The sequence below is a fragment of the Saimiri boliviensis genome, chromosome 7 (genome assembly GCF_048565385.1).
Source record: "Saimiri boliviensis isolate mSaiBol1 chromosome 7, mSaiBol1.pri, whole genome shotgun sequence".
In the NCBI taxonomy this organism is placed as follows: Eukaryota; Metazoa; Chordata; class Mammalia; order Primates; family Cebidae; genus Saimiri; species Saimiri boliviensis.
This window is the reverse complement of record NC_133455.1, coordinates 98854033-98877607: the sequence shown is the minus strand read 5'-3', so window position 1 is coordinate 98877607 and position 23575 is coordinate 98854033. Positions and strand designations below refer to the sequence as shown.

Here is a 23575-nt window from a genome sequence, read left to right as displayed (position 1 = left end):
TTTCAATAGTTCTTTGAGAGTTTCCATGTTTTATGTTCGATTTTGCTTTCCAATCTTTCCTTCATGTTAGCCTAAATGCATCTCTAGGCAGTTTCCCAAAATAGAATTTTCCATTTCAGACTAAGGAACTGCAGATGAGATCGAAAATTTAGGGTAAATGCCTTAGCACTTGCATTTGAAGTTTAATACTGTCTAAACCCCAAGGAGACAAAAAGGCCTTGTGTGGCTGCTCAGGCTGTCACCGGCTGTGGTCTCCTCTGCGAGCACAGGGCCCAGCAGACTGGCAGGCTGCTGTTCTCAAAGGGAGCGCACACAATTGTTTCTATTTCATCACTCTAGGGTGGAGCAACAGGTTCTAAAATAGCTTTTTGGTTTAAACTGGCATATATATGTGTGTGTGTGTGTGTGTGTGTGTGTGTGTGTACAACTTGTCTTTATTCTTAGATTTTATAGACTGAAGAAATCAGAGAATTGTAGGATTTCATAGCCAAAAGATCTTAGAGATCATCTGCTGCTGTGTAGATGAGAATCTGAGGTCCCCAGGGTAAAGGTCTTCTAGCCGGTTAGTGGTAGAAGCAGAACTGCAGTGACAAGCCCTGTTCTTCTACATTCCAGAATCAGAATAGAGCACCACAGACTCCAAGCACCCTGAAAGTGCATCCCTCTCCCCCTCTTCCTTTCCACTGCTTCTGATACCTCTCTGCCTACCTGTGTCTGAATCCAGGCAATTTTGAGATATTTTCTATGTGTTCAACCTAAAGCAAATTTCTCTTCATATATATGTATGTATTTTTTCTTTTACCTCTAAGAAATAAAGCTATTTATGAAGCAATTCCTTATCAATGAGTCCTGTTGATGAATGTTACCTTTCTAATTTGGTGTGTGTTGTATACTCATGTATAAAACAGTTGAGCCCAGACCAATAAAAGTTATCCTGAGAACTGCAGTAAGGATTTACAGATTTATTACCACTTGCCTTCTTTTTTCTTCCAAACAGTAGCTCACTTGTGAGAATTAAATTGCACATAATGTTCAGGCCTACTTGAATTTTAAGCCAAAAAAATTTAAAGTAATGGTATAGGATATTCTAATAGGAAGGGATGTTGTGCTACGATTATTGCCATATAATAAAGTTCCCAGTACCCTGAAGCAGTATGAGCATGGAGAATCCTTTATAAAAGATACTTAGTCTAAGGCCAACATTTCACCTCCTTTTCCTTTTCCTGTTCCCCACTCCTTCTCAAATCCACATTCTCTATACTTTTCATTTCCCACTAGAACCCTTATAAAAGAATTATTATCTTCTCATGAGTTTTTAAAAATAAGATGGTATCTCAATCACCATTAAATACATTTTCATTGTTGCTTGTGTAGTTAACTTTTATAAAACCCAAAAAGGACAAATTGATGGATTAATCCAAATGAGATTGACATCATTGCATTTTTTTTTTTTTCGAGACAGAGTTTCGCTCTTGTTACCCAGGCTGGAGTGCAATGGCACGATCTCGGCTCACCGCAACCTCCGCCTCCTGGGTTCAGGTAATTCTTCTGCCTCAGCCTCCCGAGTAGCTGGGATTACAGGCACGTGCCACTATGCCCAGCTAATTTTTTGTATTTTTAGTAGAGACGGGGTTTCACTATGTTGACCGGGATGGTCTCGATCTCTCGACCTCGTGATCCACCCGCCTCGGCCTCCCAAAGTGCTGGGATTACAGGCTTGAGCCACCGCGCCCGGCCTGACATCATTGCATTTTATATCCTGATAAAATCACACAGGAACAAGAGTTGTAATCTTATCATACTGTGTATCCTCCAGTATATATATTTACCTTATTCTGTGGCTAATGAGGAGGAAAAATTAATACTGCGATTGAAGCTGGAGATAAGCTTATGTCTAGTCTATCACATGACTGGCTATAGTCATCTTCTATTTCTCTGCATTAAATCAACACAGATGCTTTGGCTTTATAAATGTCAGTCAACATCATTTAGGCTCTGCTGCCTGCTCGGTGCAATGCAACCTTCATTAATGGTACGATGGGGATTGGAGGTTAGTTCCTCCAGAAGGATTCTTCCTTACAATAATATGATCATAACAGCTCAAAAAATTCTTCCATATATTGAAACAAATCAAAAAACTGAGCAAGTGAAAAGTTACAGAACTGCTGCAAGGAGAAAGGAATAATGTTACAACAGAGAAGAGCAAGAGATACAATTGTGAACAGATTGAATCATTTGTCAGTGGTCACTTTGGGGCAAATAACAAATTGTGGTATCCTAGTGAGTTAGGGTATGTTTAGTTCAAAAGGGTTCAAAACCCTTCCCAGCTTTTGTCTGCAAGAGTCGTGTATTTTAGTTGTTTTTCTGCTTTGTCTACACAACTTGATCTCCTTCCTATTTTCAGTAAATATCCCCTATCCCCCAAATGACACGTGATCTGCCTGTTATGTGTCAGTCTGTGTGCTAGAACACTAATGAACACTCAGAACGCAGAGAGACAGCATCTGCCCAGCAGCCTTCAAGTTTCAACAGCTCTACCCAGCAGGACAGCAGTTAATTTACATCCAAGGGAGCAGCACTCACCTCAAAAGCTTCATGAAAATACAGCTTTTGCATAAGAAATGTATTGAAATTGCAGAAACTATGCATAATTAAAATTAAACCTCGCATGTCCCCCAAATAATGGATTTATATATTAGATGATGAAATGACCTTGATTTCTAAATTTATCATTTTGTGTTTTCCTAACCCCTCCTACAAACATTTTAGAGAAACCATAGTATTCAAAGATTTTGTGCCTCAAAACCCATACCACAAGCTATGCCAAAAGAACACTACTGGGCTGGGTGTGATGGCTCATGCCTGTAATACCAAAACTTTGGGAGGTCCATGCAGGTGGATCACCTGGGGTCAGGAGTTCAAGACCAGCGTGGCCAACATAGTGAAACTCCATCTCTACTAAGACTGCAAGAATTAGCTGGGCGTGGTGGCATGAGCCTGTAATCCCAGCTACTCAGGAGGCTGAGGCAGGAGAATCGCTTAAACCTGGGAGGCAGAAGTCGCCGTGAGCCTAGATCATGCCATTGCACTCCAGCCTGGGTGATAGAGTGAGACTCCATTTCAAAAACAAGAACAAAAAGAAAAAACGCTTTTGACTCATACAATTAATGAAGTTAACTTTCATTTGAGAAAGACATCTTAACTCAGATGGATCAAATCCCTAAAATCACACTTCTTCAGAACTTTTCAAAAAAGAATTCTGAGAGTCACTCAGCAACGTGGCTGATTCATACGCAGTACTGAAGACTTTGCAATGTCCAGGTAGAATTTCACATTAACCAACTAATGAATGAAAACCTAAAATAACTTTTGTTCTTATTTCACAAATTTACCGCTTTTTTAGGAGTATTTTAAGAGGCTTTCCACTGGATTCTTACATTGCCAGCCCACTCAGCATCAATTGCTATTGGAACACAACTAACAAAGGCAACCTGGGCCAGGCGCAGTGGCTCATACCTGTAATCCTAGCACTTTGGGAGGCTGAGGCAGGTGGATCACCTGAGATCAGGAGTTTGAGACCAGTCTGACCAATGCGGTGAAACCCTGTCTCTACTCAAAATACAAAAATTAGCCAGGGATGGTAGTGTGTGCCGGTAGTCCCACCTACTCGGGAGGCTGAGACAGGAGAATCACTTGAACCTGGGAGGCAGAGGTTGCAGTGAGCCGAGATTGCACCACTGCATTCCAGCCTGAGCGACAGAGTGAGACTCTATCTCAAAAACAAAAACAAAAACAAGTGCAACCTAATTCCCATGTGTCATATCTAATAGCAAGTACCTTTGCCTCCTCTACAAATAGAATGTGTTAGTCCATCTAAGTGACATTTTTAGAATACCTGGGCAGGACAAAACTCTTTCACCTTTGCTGAATTACTGGCCACAACACATACACAAATCCAGATCCATCTACTCACATAGATACATGGCCAAGGAGTGGACCTTTTGCAGTCATAATGGATCCTAACCCCAGAACTGTGAAGTGGCCGTGTTTTAACCTTGCAGAACAATGAACTATAAAGTTCTGTCTGTCTGCAAAGAGAGAAAAATAGTGTTAACCAGAAATTAGTGGAGACAGAAGTGGAGAAAGAAGGCTGTCTAAATGTCTGGGGGCTTTCCATTTCTAAGTTACAGCCATTTTCTGAAGCTCAGCTGCATTCCCGCCCTTGTATCAGACTGAGACACCTCTGTATCCTTCCAATGAATTATTACCCCTCACCCTTTTTCCCCTTAAGTTACTTTGGTTTCTGTTACTTACAACCACAAAACCCTAACTAATACAAATCTCATTCAGCAGTTTCAACAAAGCTCATTTTTCATCAACAGTAGCTCCCTCGTGCACCTACTAAGCTTGGGTGCTGCAAAAAGAGAGAAGCAACACAGCTGTAGAGTCAGTTCCAGAGCAACACTAGTTCTTGGAGGCAGGTATTCTTTGATTCCCCAGTCGGAGTATTTTCCTTAAAGTCACTTGAATGATAACTAAGCAGTTTCCCTGTACTCTGCTCACCAAATTTTCCTGAATAAGAAGTTTCCTTTCTTGGCACCATGCCCAGGACTCAAACATCTGGGAATGATGCTTCTGAGCCTTTTCTGGCCTCTATTTTCAGAAATCTGCATTCAACTACTAACATCCCCTGCTTGTTACAGGTCCTCACATTTTACAATACAGACTTTACCTCGGACCTTGCTTTTCTTCATATCTCATTTCCCTCCTTTTAAAAAACCATCCACAGAGTTGATATTCTGATGCCATGTATTATTTATTGTTTAGAATGTCTAAAATCCACATATGATTTTTGTGAGGAAGTGGGGTTTTTATTCTGTTTTTTGTCACAGACCTAGAATTTAAGCCAAAGTTGGTCTCAAACCTCTTTTTCCTAAGAATTCCCTTGGTTACCTAATTAACCAGAACCCACTTTGTGAATTATAGGCAGATTCATGATGGGAACACCCTAAGAGGAATTTCTAGGGGTTGTAGGAACCTCAGGTGTGACATAGCATTCATACCTTTAGTAAGTGAGTTGAAAAGGTATAAAGACAGTGAAGAGGTAAATCAGATTCCCGTAGCTGAGAATTACCCCAATGGCTAGGGATATTTGTGTGAGAACTATTTTTGTGCATTCACCCTTCTATAAGACTCAGAAGAGAAATCAGCTTTCTTAATGTTTGTTACTTTAGTGCTTTCCTTAGAATAAGTATTGAAGTCAGTGGCTCTTAATTGTTTGTTTTGTGTATGTTATGCTGCAGAACTCAAATAGAGCGTCTCTCATGATTATTCTGTAAGATCTGTGTTCTTTTCTCAGTAGTTACTTTAGTTAAGATTTGTATTGTGATAGTCTGTTTAGGGAAAATTCTCAGGATTTTAGTGTGTCTTAATTTCTTTACTACCCAGCACTGCAAAGAATCTATCCCCTTGTGTAAAATGAGTGTGAGGGAAGTCTGGACATGCTCATCCCAGGTGGGAGTAACTAAGCCCAGGACTTTACTAGATAAGTAACAGGTGTGAGAAGTGTTGTCAAAAGGCTCTTCTCTTTGACAGCTGAATTGAGCCATAAAAGTTTTAAATAATTTATGCAAGTCTGCAGGAGCCCAGATATAGATTGTTAATCCAAGGCTCAGAATGCGCTAGTGTTGATTTCACAGTGAAATGCTTAAAAGTTAATTTTTGTATTGTGTCTCTTATCTTTGGCCTAGGTGAAAATATTCAGATTGCCCCACATGTCAAAATTAATTTAGTAAACTATTACCCATAGACTTAACATGTTCTGTTTGCGCTTAAGTAGAATCAGAGTTTATCGTAATCATATGTTTCTGTTTACATTTTAAAATAATACAAGATGGCCAAGATCAGGGTTAAGAAACCTTTAAAACATCTTTAATTTCAGCTTCACTGCTAAATTTGCATACTCTTCTTGTAAGCTGGATTTTTCCTCCTCAAAAACAGAGAGGCAAAGCAACATATTGTTTGTTATATTCATTGCTCTTCTTAGCCTGTTTTGCATTAGGAGGTTATGGAAACCTAAAACTGAAAGCTCCATAAAGAAAAACCTTACAGGGAAGGAAAGAAATAGAGAAAAAAGACATCTGAGACTCAGCCCTTTTCCCTCATCTGCCCTGAAAATACGTTCCAGTGTAAAATGTGCATCCTTGATAGTTAAAAGTAGAAAGAAGAGAATAAATATTTAAAACACACACACACACACACACACACACACACACACACATACCCCAAGGCGGGAAGATTGTTTGAGCCCACAAGTTCAAGATCAGCCTGGGCAAGACAATGAGACCCCTGTCTCTACCAAAAAATAGGAAAATTATCCAGGCGTGGTGGTGTGTGCTTGTGGTACTGGCCACTTGGGAAGCTGAAGCAGAAAGATTGCTTGAGCCCAGGAGTTTGAGGCTGCAGTGAGCTTTGATCGTGCCACTGCACTCCAGCTTGGACAACAGAATTAGACCCTGTCTCAAAAAAAAAAAAAGGGAAAAAAAGAAATAAAAGAAATATATATGTATACATACCTGTAAAGTACTCCAGTTAAGTAGACCTTCTATTTCCCCTTTAAGAACTATCTAAAACATAAAACCATCTGAGAAAAAACGTAAACAGAAAGCTATAAATGTCCATTCATTCCAGGCCATCCTGTAAATTAACTGTCACACCTGTTGGCAGGCTTCTAGGAGTCGCATGGCAACAGGCCCAGCCCACTTTCTTCTAATTGCTCCTAGCAATGTTGATCTCAACAATGAGTATTTTCCTCACAAACACAGAAAATCTGCAGTACAGGTAATGCACTAGCAGTTGTCTTGAATTATTTTTCCCCTTAAAATTCCACTATTGATTCAATTTGTTATTATATAGCCTCAGCATCATAATGCCTGGATGTTTCTGTTATAGGCTTTCAAGGATACCAAATATTTATGTGTGTGATCATCATCTTTATTCTCCCTAAGAACTCTCTTAATTAGGTATAAGAAACAGAATGACAAGCATTTTTCTGTAAGTTTCAATTTGCCTGACTGTATGGGGGAAAAAAAACACTTCATGAAAGATATTCATAGGAATCACTTGCATGTTAGGGAAAGGCAAGAAGATGATCATAAATGTTGGTTGTATAGGAGTTCGCTCTCCTCTTTTATCCATTTAAAGCAGTTGTCTAGTCATATCATTGGGTTATTTCAAAAGATCTTTAGATTGTTCAGATCCTAAAAATATGATGTCATAAAATGATTTCCTAAATTTGTCTTCACTAGATTGCTCCCACCAAGCATACTTTTCCAATAGGTAGAAACATTTCAGAGATTCCTGGACTCTTCTTAGAATTTCTTGAAAGAGAAACTGAAAAGTTCAGAAATGGTTCACCATGGAAATGTGATCTAGTCTATTATAAAAGTAACAATGTACTCAGCAATCTTAAATTGGAACTAGAGTTTGTGGTAAGTAAAAATGTTTGGTCTTCAGCAGGAAGTTGGTTGTCTTTACAAGCCCATGTGATACGAGTTCTAATAGTCTCCTATTATTTGAGCTCATCTGCAGTGAATTTTTTGGGGGGACATATTGTTAGAATTGCCCAGATATGGCCAGGCGTGGTAGCTCACACCTGTAATCCCAGCATTTTGGGAGGCCAAGATGGGTGGATCACCTGAAATCAAAAGTTTGAGACCAGCCTGCCCAACATGGCGAAACCCGTTCTCTACTAAAAATACAAAAAATTAGCCAGGTGTGGTTGCAGGTGCCTGTAATCCCAGCTACTCTGGAGGCTGAGGCAGGAGAACTGCTTGAACCCAGAAGGCAGAGGTTGCAGTGAGCTGAGATCCTGCTACTGCACTCCAACTTGGGCTACAAGAGTGAAGCTCAATCTCAAATAATAACAATAATAATAATTGCCCAGATATGCAGCCAGATTATTAATTCTATTTTTTCTTTCTATTAATTCTTTTTTTTATTCGTTGAAACTGAAAGATTTTACTTAAAAAAAAAGAAAATTAATGAAAAATGTATTATAGTCCTGTGAGTTGAGCTATAATCAATTTTGTCTGAAAGGTTTATTAATGGCTGCATTACTTCATTGCCTTCAGGATATCATGTGAGATACATTCAGTAGAATGCGTTACATGCAAACTATAAACTGAACCATTCTCATGGTCTCCCTTTTGTTCAGTATAATCTACACTTAAGGAGAAGAGGTGATGGTTGGGTTGCTGAACCCATCCAAGAATGCTGTCTTTGATAAGTGCTTAGTACGAACTGATACTGGTAATGCCTAATAGGCAACAGAGAACTATTATGTAAAAATCTTCAGATACAGGCTAGTTTTGTTGTATTTGGACAATAAAATGATTTTGTATCTATAGAAATTAAAATGGTACAATGAACTGCTTCAGAGAGCTCAGGGTTGTCTGATTATCTCCAGGGTTGATATATGTTTTGGCCTTTATGCTGTATAACTCTTTGGTCCTAAAGGCCAGCAAAGCCAAAATATTATCATTGAGCTCCCCTGAGAGACTGACAGTCATTGCTTCATTTCTGACTGAAAAAATACGGTATTAAAAATTTCTAGGCCATGGCTGGGTACAGTGCTCATGCCTATAATCCCAGCACTTTGGGAGGCCGAGGCAAGTGGATCACTTAAGGTCGGGAGTTCAAGACCAGCTTGGCCAACATGGTGAAACCTCGTCTCTACTAAAAATACAAAAGTTAGCCAAGTGTGCTGGCATGTAGTTGTAGTCCCAGCTACTAGGGAGGCTGAGGCAGGAGAATGGCTTGAACTCAGGAGGCAGAGGCTTCAGTGAGCCAAGATCATACCAGTGTACTTTAGCCTGGGCAATAGAGCGAGACTCCATTAAAAAAAAAAAAAAAAAAACTAGACTTATTCTACTTACATTCTGGTGATGCTGCCAAGAGAAAATCTAGGGAAAGCAAAGCATATTATTTTGCTATTTATAAGAAGCTCTGCTTTAAAAACAAATAGTAGTTTAAGAGCATAGGCTTTGGTGTCAGACCAGAGTTTGAATACCGATTCCTTCCCAAAATTACCTGAAAATTACCTGATAACTTTGAACAATTTATCTTACTTTTTTCCTTTGTAAAATGGGGAAAATAAGATCTACCTTATGTTGTTATAAACAACATTTTTTAAAAAGATGTACAGGATTTAGTATAATGCCTAGCATACTAGTACTCCATAAGTTATAGGTGGCGTAATAATGAGAAGGGTTCATTTGGCACTATGTGTTCTTACTTGATCCATCACCAAAGATAAAGTAGTGACATCACACTGTGTGTCAAAAATGACTCAGAATTCTAATACATACTGGAGTCCTCCTTCTGTTAGTTTTGGGACTAATGAAGAGTTCTGGAGCATTGGGAGCTCAGTGTAGAAGCGTTTGGTCTAATGGGGCTTCTGGGAACATTTCCTGGACCCATCCTAAACTAAGTTCTGAAGTAAGAATTAGGTTAACAAAAGCGAGTGGCTACATGGCTCCAAGTAGAAGAAACAGCAGAATGAAGCATATGGTTGGAAACTACCAGTTCTACAGCCTGAAAGTGAGGTAGGACCAGTGATGTAGACAGAGCGGGAAGATCCGTAGTGACTAGAAATGGAGGGGCTTCTTTGCAAAGAACTTTAATTTTATATCATGAAGGTTTTGGAAAAACTGAAGGAGGGATTTTTTTTTTTTTTTTAATAGAGACAAGATCTCATCATATTGCCCAGGCTGGTCTTGAACTCCTGGGCTCAACAGTCTTCCCACCTCGGCCTCCAAAAGTGCTGGAATTAACAGGCGTGAGCCACCATGCCTGGCCCACAGAAGGGATTTTAAAAGAAAATGAGACCAGGCACGGTGGCTCATGCCTGTAATCCCAACGCTTTGGGAGGCCAGGGTGGGAGAATGGCTTGAGGCCAGGAGTTCAATATCAGGTTAGGCAACATGGTAAAACTCCATCTCTACTAAAAATACAAAAAATTAGCCACGGTGGTGACATACACCTGTAGTCCCAGCTACTCAGCAGGGCTGGGATGGGAGAATCACTTGTGCCATGACTGTGCCACCACACTCCAGCCTGGATGACAGAGCAAGACCCTGTCTCAAAAATAAAAATAAAAAGACAGAGGAAAGAAAGGAAAGGAAAGGATAGAGGAAGGAAGGAGAAAGAAAGAAAAGGAAGGAAAGGAAGGAGGGAAGGAAGGAAGAAAAGAAAGAAAAGGAAGGAAGGAAAGAAAGAAAGAAAAAAAGAAAAATAAATGAGACCAGGCATGGAGGCTCACACCTGTGATCCCAGCACTCTGGGAGGCTGACATGAGAGGATCACTTGACACCAGGAGTTCAAGACCAGCCTGAAAAACACAGTGAGACCCATCTCTATTAGAAATAAATAAATAATATTTTTTATAAAGAGAGAATGATATCATTAGATTTGTGGTGTCCAGTGAAGAATGAACATAGGGATGGGCAGACCTGAGGGAGTGAGTTAGGCTGCAGTTGTGTCTGGGGCGGGGAGATGGGCAGGCAGCAGCCATAGGGGCAGGGAAGAAAGATACCGGCATGCTTTGTTTTACTGCACATCACTGTATTATGCCTCACAGATACTGCGTTGTAGCAATCCTGTGTCGAGCAAGTCTACCAGAGCCATTTTTTCTGATAGCATGTGCTCATTTTGTGTCTCTTTGTCACATTTTGGTAATTCTAGCTGTTAATATTTCAAGCTGTTTCATTATTTTTATATCTATGATAATCTGTGATCAGTGATCTTTGATGTTACTATTTTAATTGTTTTGGGGCCCCATGAACTGTGCCCATATAAGACAGCAAATTTAATTGATAAATGTTTTGCGTGTTCTGACTACTCTCCGAGATGGCCTTGTTATCTTTCTCCTCCTCCTTGGCTTTCCACATCCGCTGAACCATAGCAATATTGCAGTTAGGCCAGTTAATATCCCTATGGTGGCCTGTGTGTTCAAGTGAAAGGAGGAGGCACACATCTTTCACTTTCAATCAAAAGCTAGAAATGATCAAGCTTCGTGAGGAAGGCATGTCAAAAGCTGAGAGAGGTCCAAAGCTAGGCCTCTCGTGCCAAACCAGCTAGCCAAGTTGTGTCTGCAAAGGAATACTTCTTGAAAGTAATTAAAAATGCTAATTCAGTGAACATGAATGATAAGAAAGCGAAACAGACTTATTGCTGATAGAAAGTTTTAATGGTCTGGGTAGAAGATCAGACTAGCCACAACATTTCCTTAAGCCAAAGCCAAATCCAGAGCAAGGCCCAACTCTCTGCCATTCTACAAAGGCTGAGACAGGTGAGGAAGCTACAGAAGAAAAGTTTGAAGCTGGCAGAAGTTGGTTCATGAGGTTTCAGGAAAGAAGCCATCTTTCTAACATAGAAGTGCAAGGTGAAGCAGAAAGTGCTCATGGAGAAGCTGCAGCAAGGTATCTGGAAGATCCAGCTGAGATCGCTGATGCAGGGGGCTACACTAAACTACAGATTTTCAATGCAGTTTAGTTCCTATATTGGAAGAAGATGCCATCTAGGTTTTTTATAGCTTGAGAGGAGAAGTCAATGCCTCGCTTTCAAGCTTCGAAAGACAGGCTGCTCTCTAGTTAGGAGCTGATGCAGCTGATGACTTTAAGTTAAAGCCATTGCTCACTGACCGTTCAAAAAATTCTAGGGCCCTTAAGAATCATGCTAAACCTACTCTGTCTGTGCTCTATAAATGGAACAACATCCAGATGGCTTCAGGATGACAGCACATCTGTTTATAGCATGGTTTACTATTTTAAGACCACTGTTGAGAAATACTATTAGAAAAAAAAGATTTATTTAAAAATAGTACTGCTCATTGACAAGGCACCTGGTCACCCAGGAGCTCTGATGGAGAGAGACAAGATGGATATTATTTTCATGCTTGTGAATACAACATCTATTCTGCAGCACATGAACCATGAATAGTTTCATCTTTCAAGTCGAATTTTAAAAATACATTTCTTAAGGCTATAACTGCCATAGATAGTGATTCCTCTTGTGAATCTGGGCAAAGTAAACTGAAAACTTGCTGTAAAAGGATTTACCATTCCAGATGTCATTAAGAACATTCATGATTCATAGGAGGATGTTAAAATATCAACATTTTGAAGAAGCTGATTTCAGTTCTCATGGAAGACTTTGGGGAGTTCAAAACTTCAGTAGAGGATGTAACTACAGAAATATCAAGAGAACTGGAATTAGAAGTGGAAGCCAGGTAAGGGGGCTTACACCTGTAATTTCAGCTAAATGGGAGGCTGAGGCGAGAGGCTCAGGCCAGGAGTTTCAGACCAGCCTGGACAACATAGTGAAGTGACATCTCTCTCTCTCTCTCTCTCTTTTCTCTCTCTTTCTCTTTTTTCTTTCTTTCTCTCTCTCTCTTTCTTTCTTTCTCTCTTTCTCTCTTTCTTCTTTTTTTTTTGTGAGACAAGGTCTGGCTTTGTCACTCAGGCTAGAATGTATGGTGGTGGCACAATCTCAGTGACCTCCATCTCCCAGGCTCAAGTGACCCTCCTGCCTCAGCCTTCCAGGTAGCTAGGACTATAGGTGTGTACTACCACGCCTGGCTAATTTTTCTTTAGTTTTTTTTTGCTTTGTAGAGATGGGGTTTTGCCATGTTGCCCAGGCTGGTCTCGAACTTCTGAACTCAAGTAATCTACCCATCCTAACTTCCCAAAGTGCTGGGATTACAGGCGTGAGCGACTGCACCAAGGCCCCATCTCTTTAAAAAAATGTTTTAAGTAGCCAGGCATGGAGCACATGCCTATAGTCCTAGCTACTTGGGGGGCTGACACAGGAGGATTGCTTGAACCCAGGAGTTCAAGGTTGCTGTGAGTTATGGTGGTGCTACTGCACTCTAGCCATGGTGACAGAGCAAAATCCTGTCTTAAATTTAAAAAAAAAGAAAAAAAAAAAAAAGTAGAACCTGAAGATGTGACTGAATAGCTACAATCTCATAATCAATTTTTTTTTTTTTTTTAAGAGACAGAGTCTCACTCTGTTACCCAGGCTGGAGTGCAGTGGCACGATCTCGGCGCACTGCAGCCTACGCCTCCTGGGTTCAAGCGATTCTCCTGCCTCAGCCTCCCAAGTATCTGGGACTACAGGTGCCTACCACCACACCTGGCTAATTTTTGTATTTTTAGTAGAGACGGGGTTTCAGTGTTGGGCAGGCTAGTCTCAAACTCCTGACTTCAAATGATCCACCTGTCTTGGCCTCCCAAAGTGCTGTGATTATAGACATCCGCCACCATGCCTGGCCTGAGGAATTGCAAAATGAGCAAAGAAGGTGGTTTCCTGATGGATTTTACTCCTGGTGAAGGTGCTGTGAACATTGTTGAAATGACAACAAAGGATTTCTAATATTACATAAACTTACTTGATAAACCAACAACAGAGTTTGAGAGGACTGACTCCAATATGGAAAGAAATTTTACTGTGGTTAAAATGCTACCAAACAGCATCACATGCTACAGAGAAATCTTTCGTGAAAAGAAGAGTCAATTGATGCAGCAAACTTCATTGATTTCTTATTATAAGAAATTGTCACAGCCATCCCAGCCTTTACCAGCTACCACCCTGATTGCTCCACAGCCACCAACAGTGAGATAAGACCCTCCACCAGCAAAATGATTACAGCTTATTGAAGGCTCGGATGATCGTTAGCATTTTTAGCAATAAAGTATTTTTTTTTACTTTCTTTTTTTCCAAATCAGAACATTGACAATCAGCACATAGTTTCTGAGCCATGAAGTATTTTTAATTAAGGTATGTACATTGCTTTTTTAGACATTGTGCTATTGCACACTCAGTAGACTATACTGTAGCATAAACGTAACTCTTATATGCACTGGGAAATTAAAATATTTGCTTTACTGCAGTGGCCTGGAAATGAACTCACAATATCTCTGAAGTGCCTGTACAGAGTCAATAAATTTTTTAAAATTTTTTTAGTTTTTGTTATTATTCTTTTTTTAGACAGTGTCTCACTCTGTTGCCCAGGCTGGAGTACAGTGGTGCAATCAGAGCTCACAGCAGCCTCCAACTCCTGGGCTCAGGTGATCCTCCCACCTCAGCCTCCTGCTTAGCTGGGACTACAGGTGTATGCCTCAGTGCCTAGTGGAGAAAATTTAGAAGACAGAAAAATCTAATACGTAACCGAATGAGGATAAGCAAGAAGGAGGATATCCTGAGTAAAGGAAGCATCTGTGATGACTGGGTTTCTAGTTTACTCCGAGTATTAGTGGTTTCATAAACAAACTGGGAATAGAAGAGGAAGGAGGATATTTGTTTGGAGGTTAGGTGGAATGTGATTTAGAAATTCAGGCTTTCTAAAGAGATTTCAAGGTAGTCAATTAGTTTGAATTGATATCAGATCTTTTTTTTCTGGTTAACCGTTTTCATATCAGATGTTATAAGCCAAAAGAGCAAATGACCTAAACAATAAATTTTATTTTTTTATTTTTAATTTTATGGGTACATAGAAGTTGTATATATTTATGGGGTACATGAAATATTTTGTTACAGGTTTGCAGTGTGTAGTAATCATATCATGGAGACTGGGGTATCCATCCCCTCAAGCATTTATCCTTTGTGTTACAAACAATCCAGTTATACTCTTTTAGTTATTTTTAAATGTACAATTATTATTGACTATAGTTACCCTGTTGTGCTATCAAATAATAGGTCTCATTCATTCTTTCTAACTATTCATTCTTTCTTTATTGAAACTCCAATGAGTTGACTCACTTTTGAAAATCCAAATGAAAACTAAAAAAAAAAAAAAAAAAAAAACAGGGCCAGGTGCGGTGGCTCAAGCCTGTAATCCCAGCACTTTGGGAGGCTGAGGCAGGTGGATCACGAGCTCAAGAGATCGAGACCATCCTGGTCAACATGGTGAAACCCTGTCTCTACTAAAAATACAAAAAATTAGCTGGGCATGGTGGCGCGTGCCTGTAATCCCAGCTACTCAGGAGGCTGAGGCAGGAGAATTGCCTGAACCCAGGAGGCAGAGGTTGTGGTGAGCCGAGATCGCGCCATTGCACTCCAGCCTGGGTAACAAGTGCGAAACTCTATCTCAAAAAATAAAAAAAAAACAGAATCAATGGACTGATAATTAAGAATTAGAATGCACCAGGTTCTGAGTCAGGTTCTGTGGAGGATAAAATATGAACGAGACAGTCCTTCACCACTCCACAGATATCTATTGAGAACCCTCTAGATGCCAGGCAAAGTATCTGCTCTGTCTACTGTACCAGGCCAGAGTATCCCAGCACTTTGGACATATCATTAAACAAAACAGACAAGATCCCTTCCCTAGTCCCTGTATAATCCAGCGCAAACTCAATGTTCAAGAGATTAAAGCTCCAAACATAAAGGAGAAAAGAAATATGAAAAGTAACTTGGAGCAAAAGACAGTTACTTACTAGAGCTGTGTGTGATTCAAGTTCAGCAGAACAATTTGAATTCCAAATCTTGGCCTTGGTACAGTCTAATTAAAGCTTATAAACCAGTCTTCACTACAAAATCACCTCCTTTAAATTCCTACAGTTGCAGAAAGGGTCTTGGGATTTCAGATAAGATAAAGAAATGTTATGGAAAGCTTTGCTGGCTGTTTTCTTCTTCCAGGAGGCACTGGCTGCTTGAAATATTCTTTACTGACACCTCTCTAAGAGCACCTTGGTTAGTTATAGCACATGGTAACAGTGTTAAAAGCTGGCATGCCCACACTTTCCCTGCGGAGAACTAACCATCCTAGTTGGTGGAGAGTTTAAATATCAAAAGAAAATTCAAAATAGTTTTGAGCACGTAGTTCATGAAACAAAGCAGCAAACATTCTATAATTTAAAATTTTAGGTGGGTGTGCTGGCTCATGCCTGTAATCACAACTACTTGAGAGGCTGAGATGGGAGGATCACTTGAGCCTGGGAGGCAGAGTCTCCAGTGTACTGATTGCGCCACTGCACTCAAGCCTGGGTAACAGAACAAGAGCCTATCTCTAAAGGAATTTTTTTTTAATTTAAGATGGAGCAATAGCTATTATTTCAAAGTTTTATATAAAACACTAACCACTAGGCTGCACACCTCCACTTAACATACTAGCTTTCCAATGACATTTTGATCTCTGCAATAGGGGTAGTTCTCCCACACGGATTACATTTCAACCTAAAAATCATGTGCCTACGTCTTTCATAGTGATTGGCCCTGAGCTCTTTTTAGTTTTGTTTTGTTTTTTATTTATTTGAGATGGAGTTTCTCTCTTGTCACCCAGGCTGGAGTGCAATGGTACAATCTCAGCTCATTGCAACCTCTGCCTCCCAGTTCAAGTGGTTCTCCTGGCTCAGCTTCCTGAGTTGCTGGGATTACAGGCACCCGCCACCATGCCTGGCTAATTTTTGTATTTTTAGTAGAGACAAGGTTTCACCGTGTTGGCCAGGCTGGTCTTGAACTCATGACCTCAGGTGATCCACCCACCTCAGCCTCGCAAAGTGCTGGGATTATAGGCGTGAGCCACCATGCTCAGCCACTGAGCTCATTAATACTACATGTAAATAGTGTAATATTTGTAAATACTCTATTTTAAGGTGAATATCAAGAGGAAGATAAAGTTTGAGCTTAGAAGCCCAGTGCGGTGGCTCATGCCTAAAATCCCAGCACTTTGGGAGGCAGAGGCTAGCAGATCACCTGAGGTCAGGAGTTTGAGACCACCCTGTTCAACATGGTGAAACCCTGTCTATCCTAAAGATACAAGAATTAGCTGGACATGGTGGCACATACCTGTGATCCCAGCTACTTGGGAGGCTGAGACAGGAGAATTCCCTGAAACTGGGAGGTGGAGGTTGTAGTGAGCTGAGATCACACCATTGCACTCCAACCTGAGTAAAAGAGTGAGACTCTATCTCAAAAAAAAAAAAAGAAAAGTTTGAGCTTAGAAATGTAAGTCCTTCAGGTTACTTTGTCTCCCATGGGCAATGAAAAAAACGGCAATTCCAAGTGAGAGCTTACATCAGGGCTAAACTGTTGGTTGTCCTTCAAGTAAACCATGGAAATACCAACTCATTTAGGAATGTTTGAGTCCTTCCTGCCAACCCTTCCACTGCCCCTACCCCTGCTGTACACACTGGGCAGCCACAAGTCCAGCTTATTCACCCTGAGAAATCACACCCTCAGACACACCAACTGCCTTCTCTCCCCTTGACTACTGGGGCAGCTTTGAGACTCTTCCCATCTGGTTTCTTTGCAGGATTTTCTCCACCCTCCCTCTAATTAGGGCATAAATATGATCATGTCACTCTTCTCTGCTTAAGCTCCTGTGGCTCTCCACTACCACTAAAATAACTTGGCGTCTTTCTGATGGCTTATGCAGCCATTCACAGCCTGGGCCTGGCTGCCTTTGGGCAGTGTCCAGCCTCTCCTTCCTGTGTTCCAGCTCTTTTGGCCCTCAAATTTTGACTGGCTCAGCCTGGACTAGGCCCACGCCCTCTTCCCTATCGCAACCCCACTCTGATCAACTACTTTTAGTCCTTAAAACTGCAGCTTAAATGTCACCCCACCTTCACAGTTCCTGAATCTTCACTTCTTACCAGAATCGATGTATCAGTATTTCCTTTTATTCCCATATTAGAATTTAACCACACCTCAAATATTCCTATAATCACCATGTATCATGGTTTGTTCTGTAGTTCAGAAAAGTAGACCAGTCATTTATTTTCCTCACTCATTTTGTGTATTCTTCTCTGTCTTCTTTTTGGAATAAATCAAGATATAGGATATGAATTTAGAATGTGAAGTCTCTAAGTCAAGGGAAAGGTCTAGGTGCAACACTGGTGCCTTCAGCAAATAATACCCTGCAACTCAACCAAAGAATCTATCAGTGAATCCATGGATGGATGCATGAGGGATCAGACTGCCCCTGCCCAATATGTCTGGCTCTATGTAAATGTGGGACTGGTGACACCCTCCTTCTCACAGTTTTGTAAGTAAATGCAACAGAGAGTCCACTCTTGAGGCCTGTGACTGGGAGGAAGCAGGCATGGAGGGGAAGTACACATTCATGTACCTTCTCGTGTCTACTAATACTTAAATTTGGAATGTTAATTTCTGCTTTCAAACTTTTCTTCCATATATTAATACTGCAGTATATTTTCTTTATTTTTTCAGCCATTTACAGAATTTTATGTGAGCATTATAAAAGGAGGCTGGGCATGGTGGCTTATGCCTGTAATCTCAGCACTTTGAGAGGCTGAGGCAGGTGGATTGCTTGAGCTTGGGAGTTCAAGACAGTCTGGGCAACGTGATGAAACTCTATCTCTACAAAAACGAAAATAAAAAACAGCCTAGTGTGGTGGTGTGTGCCTGAAATCCCAGCTACCTGGGAGGTTGAGGTTGCAGTGAGCCGAGATTGTGCCCTTGCACTCCAGCGTGGGTGACAGAGCCAGACCCTCTCTCAAATAAATATTTATAGAGTCTGGTGACAGAGCCAGAACCTATCTCAGATAGATAGATAGATAGATAGATAGATAGATAGATAGATAGATAGATAGATAAAAGGTTTACATATAATGTGAAAATATAAAAATTCATTTATTTTGTCAATATAATTTTTAAATGATAATTTCCTATAATATGCCCCCCCCCGGAAACCATACTACTGGCTTGGTATGTATAGTATCTAAATAATTTTGCAACGTATATATCAGCTTATCAAATATTACTTATAACAATATGATCATACTGTATACTGGGGTTTGCAATTTAATAAATGTTGGATCTGTTGCCATGGTATAGCTCTTTCAATATTTATTAGACGATTTTGTCTTAGTTTCTTAACATTTTGTAGTTTTTCAGTAGTGAAATTTAAGAGTGTATCAAGCCACAGATGGACAAAAGTTGAGAGGGTTGCAGAGCCTAAGGTCAGAATCTAAAGTTATTTATTCAGTTAAACTGAATGCTAATTTAATTATCTGTTCATGAAAAGTAACAAACATTTCCTGGGGTGGGGGAAGGAGTATTTCAGAAAAGTTGGGAATAAGGGGTACAGTGAGTAAAGATGGCTGTGTGTCTTCACTAGTAGATAACAACCCTGAACAAGGTCAATGAATGGACCTGTTTCTATATTCTTCCACATAACTTGGGCTGTGGACTTGAGACAGCACAGCTGTAAACACCTATCTGGTGTTAGTGTCATAACCAGTTATTGAGTCTTTAGAGACCAGGAAAATACTAGACCCGATAGAGCTTCTGGGAGTGAGAAGCTTAGAGATGGAGGTGCCTGGGGACTGCCTTGGAAGAACAGGGGTGGGGAGAGTTGAGGGAGGGTGTCAGGAGGAAGCCAGTCCAGAGCTTCAGCAGAGCAGTGATGCTTCCGTCTATTTCTATATTGAGATGTTTATTTTATTTATTTATTTTTGGAGACAGAGTCTCACTCTTTCACCCAGGCTGAAGTGCAGTGGCATGATCTCACTGCAACCTCTGCCTCATGGGTTCAAGCAATTCTCATGCCTCAGCATCCTGAGTAGCTGGGACTACAGGCATGTGCCACCATGGCCAGCTAATTTTTGTATTTTTAGTAGAGATGGGGTTTCACTGTGTTGGCCAGGCTGGTCTTAAATTCCTGACCTCAAGTGATCCTCCTGCCTCAACCTCCCAAAGTGCTGGGATTATAGATGTGGGCCTCTATGCCTGGCTGAGATTTTTATTTCAGCTGGAAAATAGTTTGTGTTCTTAACTCAAAAGTTCTAAACATTGACCTAACCCAAACTCCAGCATTTTTAGAGATGAAAAAAGCACCTTAGAGAAGTGATTCCTCTCAGTGTCACAGAGCTGGTAATTGACAGATAATAGACACCTAAGTCTCCTAACTTCAAACCCAGTGCATCAGGGCACTGCGAAGGGAGGGTTTGCCTTCCTCACAAAGAAGGGAGGGTCGGGGAGGGGATGTGTAGCTAGAATGATTGGAGTAGTAAATCTAAAGAGGGATTGGGTGTAGAAAACGGTAAAGAACCAGTGCTCTCTAATCACATTGCTTTAAATATAATCAAAAGGGAAAGAGTAACTGGAGACCTTGGGAAAACTGCAACCTATTATAAAACTTTATAATGCCTGTTAGCCCTAGGAAGAGCTTGGTATCTGTCTTGGGGCCCTTCCCTAGGGATGCCACAGATCCAGTCATGGTAACTAGAATTTGCAAATGTTCCGTGACACACCAGGGTATAATGACAAATCAGGGATACAACACAAATGTTTAAAATTGACAAGAAAGTAAGACATTTGGCATCAACTGTCACTGGTAACAAATTTGGAAAGAAACAACCATTACGGTGATTCCTTTGGATATCAGTCTCTTCTTCTGAATAAGATATGGGATCCCAAGTGTTTTGTGAGCTCAACATTCATATGATTGATCTTGTGATTCTTTTAGGTACCTATCCCTACGTAGTCAGAACAACCCATGGTCAGAACAACCAAACTGCTATCCTGGAATATGCTCTCTCTGAAAACTAGAACTATCACCCTATTTAATACGACATTTGCCAACTGTCTCTCAAATTTAGGTTAGATGTCATTTGTGATTATCAGAGTCCTTGATCTCTCTTTTCTATTAGAAACCTGAAAGACATCTAATCATTTAAATATATTCTTCCTATATTGCTGGCATTTACGGTAGTTACAATTCCTTTCAAATGTCTGAGACCAAGAGCAACTCTTACCCTTAAAACTAAAAAGGAGGTCTGTTTACAAGGGAAAAAATGAAGGCAAGGAGCAGAAAAGACCTCAAGGTCACTATATACAAAACATGGAAGAACCAAGGACTAGCGTCGAAGTTGGCTTTATACTGTGTACTTTATCTCTTTCTACCAGACCCAACACAGCTGGCTGACATTTGACAAAATGCTGCCTCTTTATTTCTCTGCCCTTGGCATATTTCTGATTTTCTATTATCCTCTCCTCCATTAAGACACTGTGGTTCAGCTTGGCTTCTTGTACAGGTATAGTATGCTTATGGAGGCCTGAGAAGAATAATGGCTGAGAATCATTCATTCACTTAACTCCTGTTTCTTAAATTCGTCTGCTGTGTATCAGGCATCATTCTGGGTGCTGGGAATACAGAAGTGAGTCCCTGGAGTCCCCTGCTTCTAGGGAAGGAGAAAGACAACTGATAAACAAATAGACATGTAAATGCCTGGCAATGCTAAGTGCTTTGCAGACAAATACCGCGAATGGAGGGAGGGTGATATTTTAGTTAGGGAGTTGAAGGCCTCTCTGTAGAGATGACCTTAGAGCAGAGACCGGGATGGAGTCAGGGAACTGAGCCCTGTGAATTTTTGGGCTTCCTTTCTCAACTGGCCCCTGAAGTGTGATCTGCAAACATGAATATTCCGCCTGGCGGAAACAAAAGGATGCTGGTTGGGGGCCTTGCTCTCCATTCTGCATAAGTTCACCCTTGACAATAACATCCCCTTTCAGATCAGACTAAAGTCTGTTTCATTCAGATTGAACCTTCGTAGGAAGCTTGCAACTGTCTCCACACTGCATCACCGCTAAAAACGCTTACAATAGATAATAAACTGACAGTCCCTGTTGAAAAGATAGCAAACGTATTTACAAGTAACTTCGTTAGAGGAAGCACGTTTACACTGGCTGACATTTAATACTGATAAGTGTTGCTATAGTTTGTAGTTGGAAGTATTTTGTGGCTTGAACTAATGTGTAGCTGTCCTTTAAAAGCTATTCCAAAAAGGGTCTGCCTGGCTTAATGCATTCACCTGCTGATACTCCCTTTATCAGAATGATAGGATATTTCAGAGTTTGATTTAAATGAGTAATTGATTGCACATTTCTCCCATAGGTAGGTTGTTGAAATCTTCCCTGAGAAAGCCCAAACAGAATGAAATAGGAAAAAGAAAATCTAACCTAGGTATTCATGGTTAGTTTTACAGATCCACAGAGGAAAGTGGTAACCTTTGAAGTATTCCCACAAATCCCTAAATCCTAAAGCCAGAAGAGTTCTATATTAGAACTTTTTGGGAATCGTCTTCAAAACCAGAATTCATTTAGCCAATAAAAAGTCTATTTGAATTATAAATCGTGTTATCTGAATCAGTGTTTCCAAACTATCTACCAGCAGAGCCACAACTTTTCTGTTCCTGACACTTTAAAAGAGTAACCCCCAACTCCCCACAAAAAAAAAAAAAAAAAAAAAAAAAAAAAAAAAAAATTATTCTCAGCTGCTTTACTTTGTAGCTGAGTTAACAGAATTTGGCCACAGAGTGATCCACTTGACTGATCTATTTATGGCAACTTGTTTATGTATTTTTAAATCACAATGAGCTGTTGTTCACTCGTATACTGTAGAACCATATAGGTTGCAAATCACTCCCAAGGAATCCTGATAGTACAGGATTATTTTTTAGTTTAGAAAAAAAAAGAAAAAAGGATACCAAAGGAGCTGGTGACCACTTTAAACTGCTTTTATTAACTGACATTTTACAAACTGATGAAGCTCTTAAATAATGCATTTTCCCCTTCATTCTCTTGGTATTTCTATCACCTTGTGATAAGGAGGCTATGGTAGAAACTAAAATTTGTAGTTCAGAAGAGATTCAGACCTCTACTGATAATTACTAATCTATTGTTTTCTTTCTGGGCTGCTTTGAGGATATGTTTTGCTTTTCTTGATCCTTTTCTATAGACAACTGATGCCAAGCTCCACTCTCTCGGTGCACCTACAAAATAAACTCCACTTTTCCTCAGTGTACTACAAACAGCTGATTAGCTTCAGTATGGGACACTTCCTTGTGTTTGAATAATGATACTCACTTAACCTATTTGTAAAAACTCTCAATAGTGTACTTGAGTTAGTACATCGCGTGACCTTGGCTCCTTTTCTTAGTTGTTATTTACTGATAAAAATAAATCTCCTGCACTAAGCAGTAGGAATCACTCCGAAATGCAGGGAAAGTCCTAAGAGAATTCATATGCTAATGACCCTTCCAAGTGAGAACTTGCTTAAATGTGCCATTTGCTGACATCATTGTTATGGGCAGAGTGGAGATGATTTCTTTAAGAGGCGGCCTTTCATATTCTCCCAGCGTTTCGTGGCCCGCGCGTGCACCTGCGGGAGGGGGAAGTTTACATAAGCGTCCTAGGGTATTTGCATCTTAGCGGCTTCACTCGCTGGGCTCCGGAGAATGGAGCGGGCGGGCGGCGGTAAGTGCTCGCGCCGCGAGGCTGGCCAAGTGGGTGGGTAACTTTTCGAGGAATCGTGCGCGCGGGACCTCGTGGAGACCTGCCAGGGGCACGGTCAGCAGTGACAGTTCCTGGAAAGCGGGCGGCGGCGGGAGCAGGCTGGGCAGGCGCCGCCCGCGGGCGGGAGCTGGGAGCGGGGCCGGCTGGGATCGCAAGCCGGGCGGTGGGCGGAGGGCGGGATCCGCAGGAAGCGAAATGGTTACTTTTTTTTTTTTTTTTTTTTTTTTTTTTTTGACTGCGGGCTCTGATTACTTTT

General features: G+C 40.7%; 1 protein-coding gene across 5 annotated transcripts in view; it reads left to right on the top strand.

Moving 5' to 3' along the window:
* Positions 1 to 23575, top strand: part of PRICKLE1 (prickle planar cell polarity protein 1) — a 127021-nt gene that overhangs the window by 79227 nt on the left and 24219 nt on the right. For 3 of the 5 annotated variants that reach the window (XM_003926660.3, XM_074403092.1, XM_039472463.2), the window contains exon 1: positions 19948 to 23280. The exons of the other annotated variants lie outside the window; for them this stretch is intronic. The gene's annotated coding sequence lies outside the window, so the exon portion shown is untranslated. Of the gene's footprint in view, positions 1 to 19947; positions 23281 to 23575 lie in introns of those variants that run through there. 5 annotated transcript variants of the gene reach the window in all.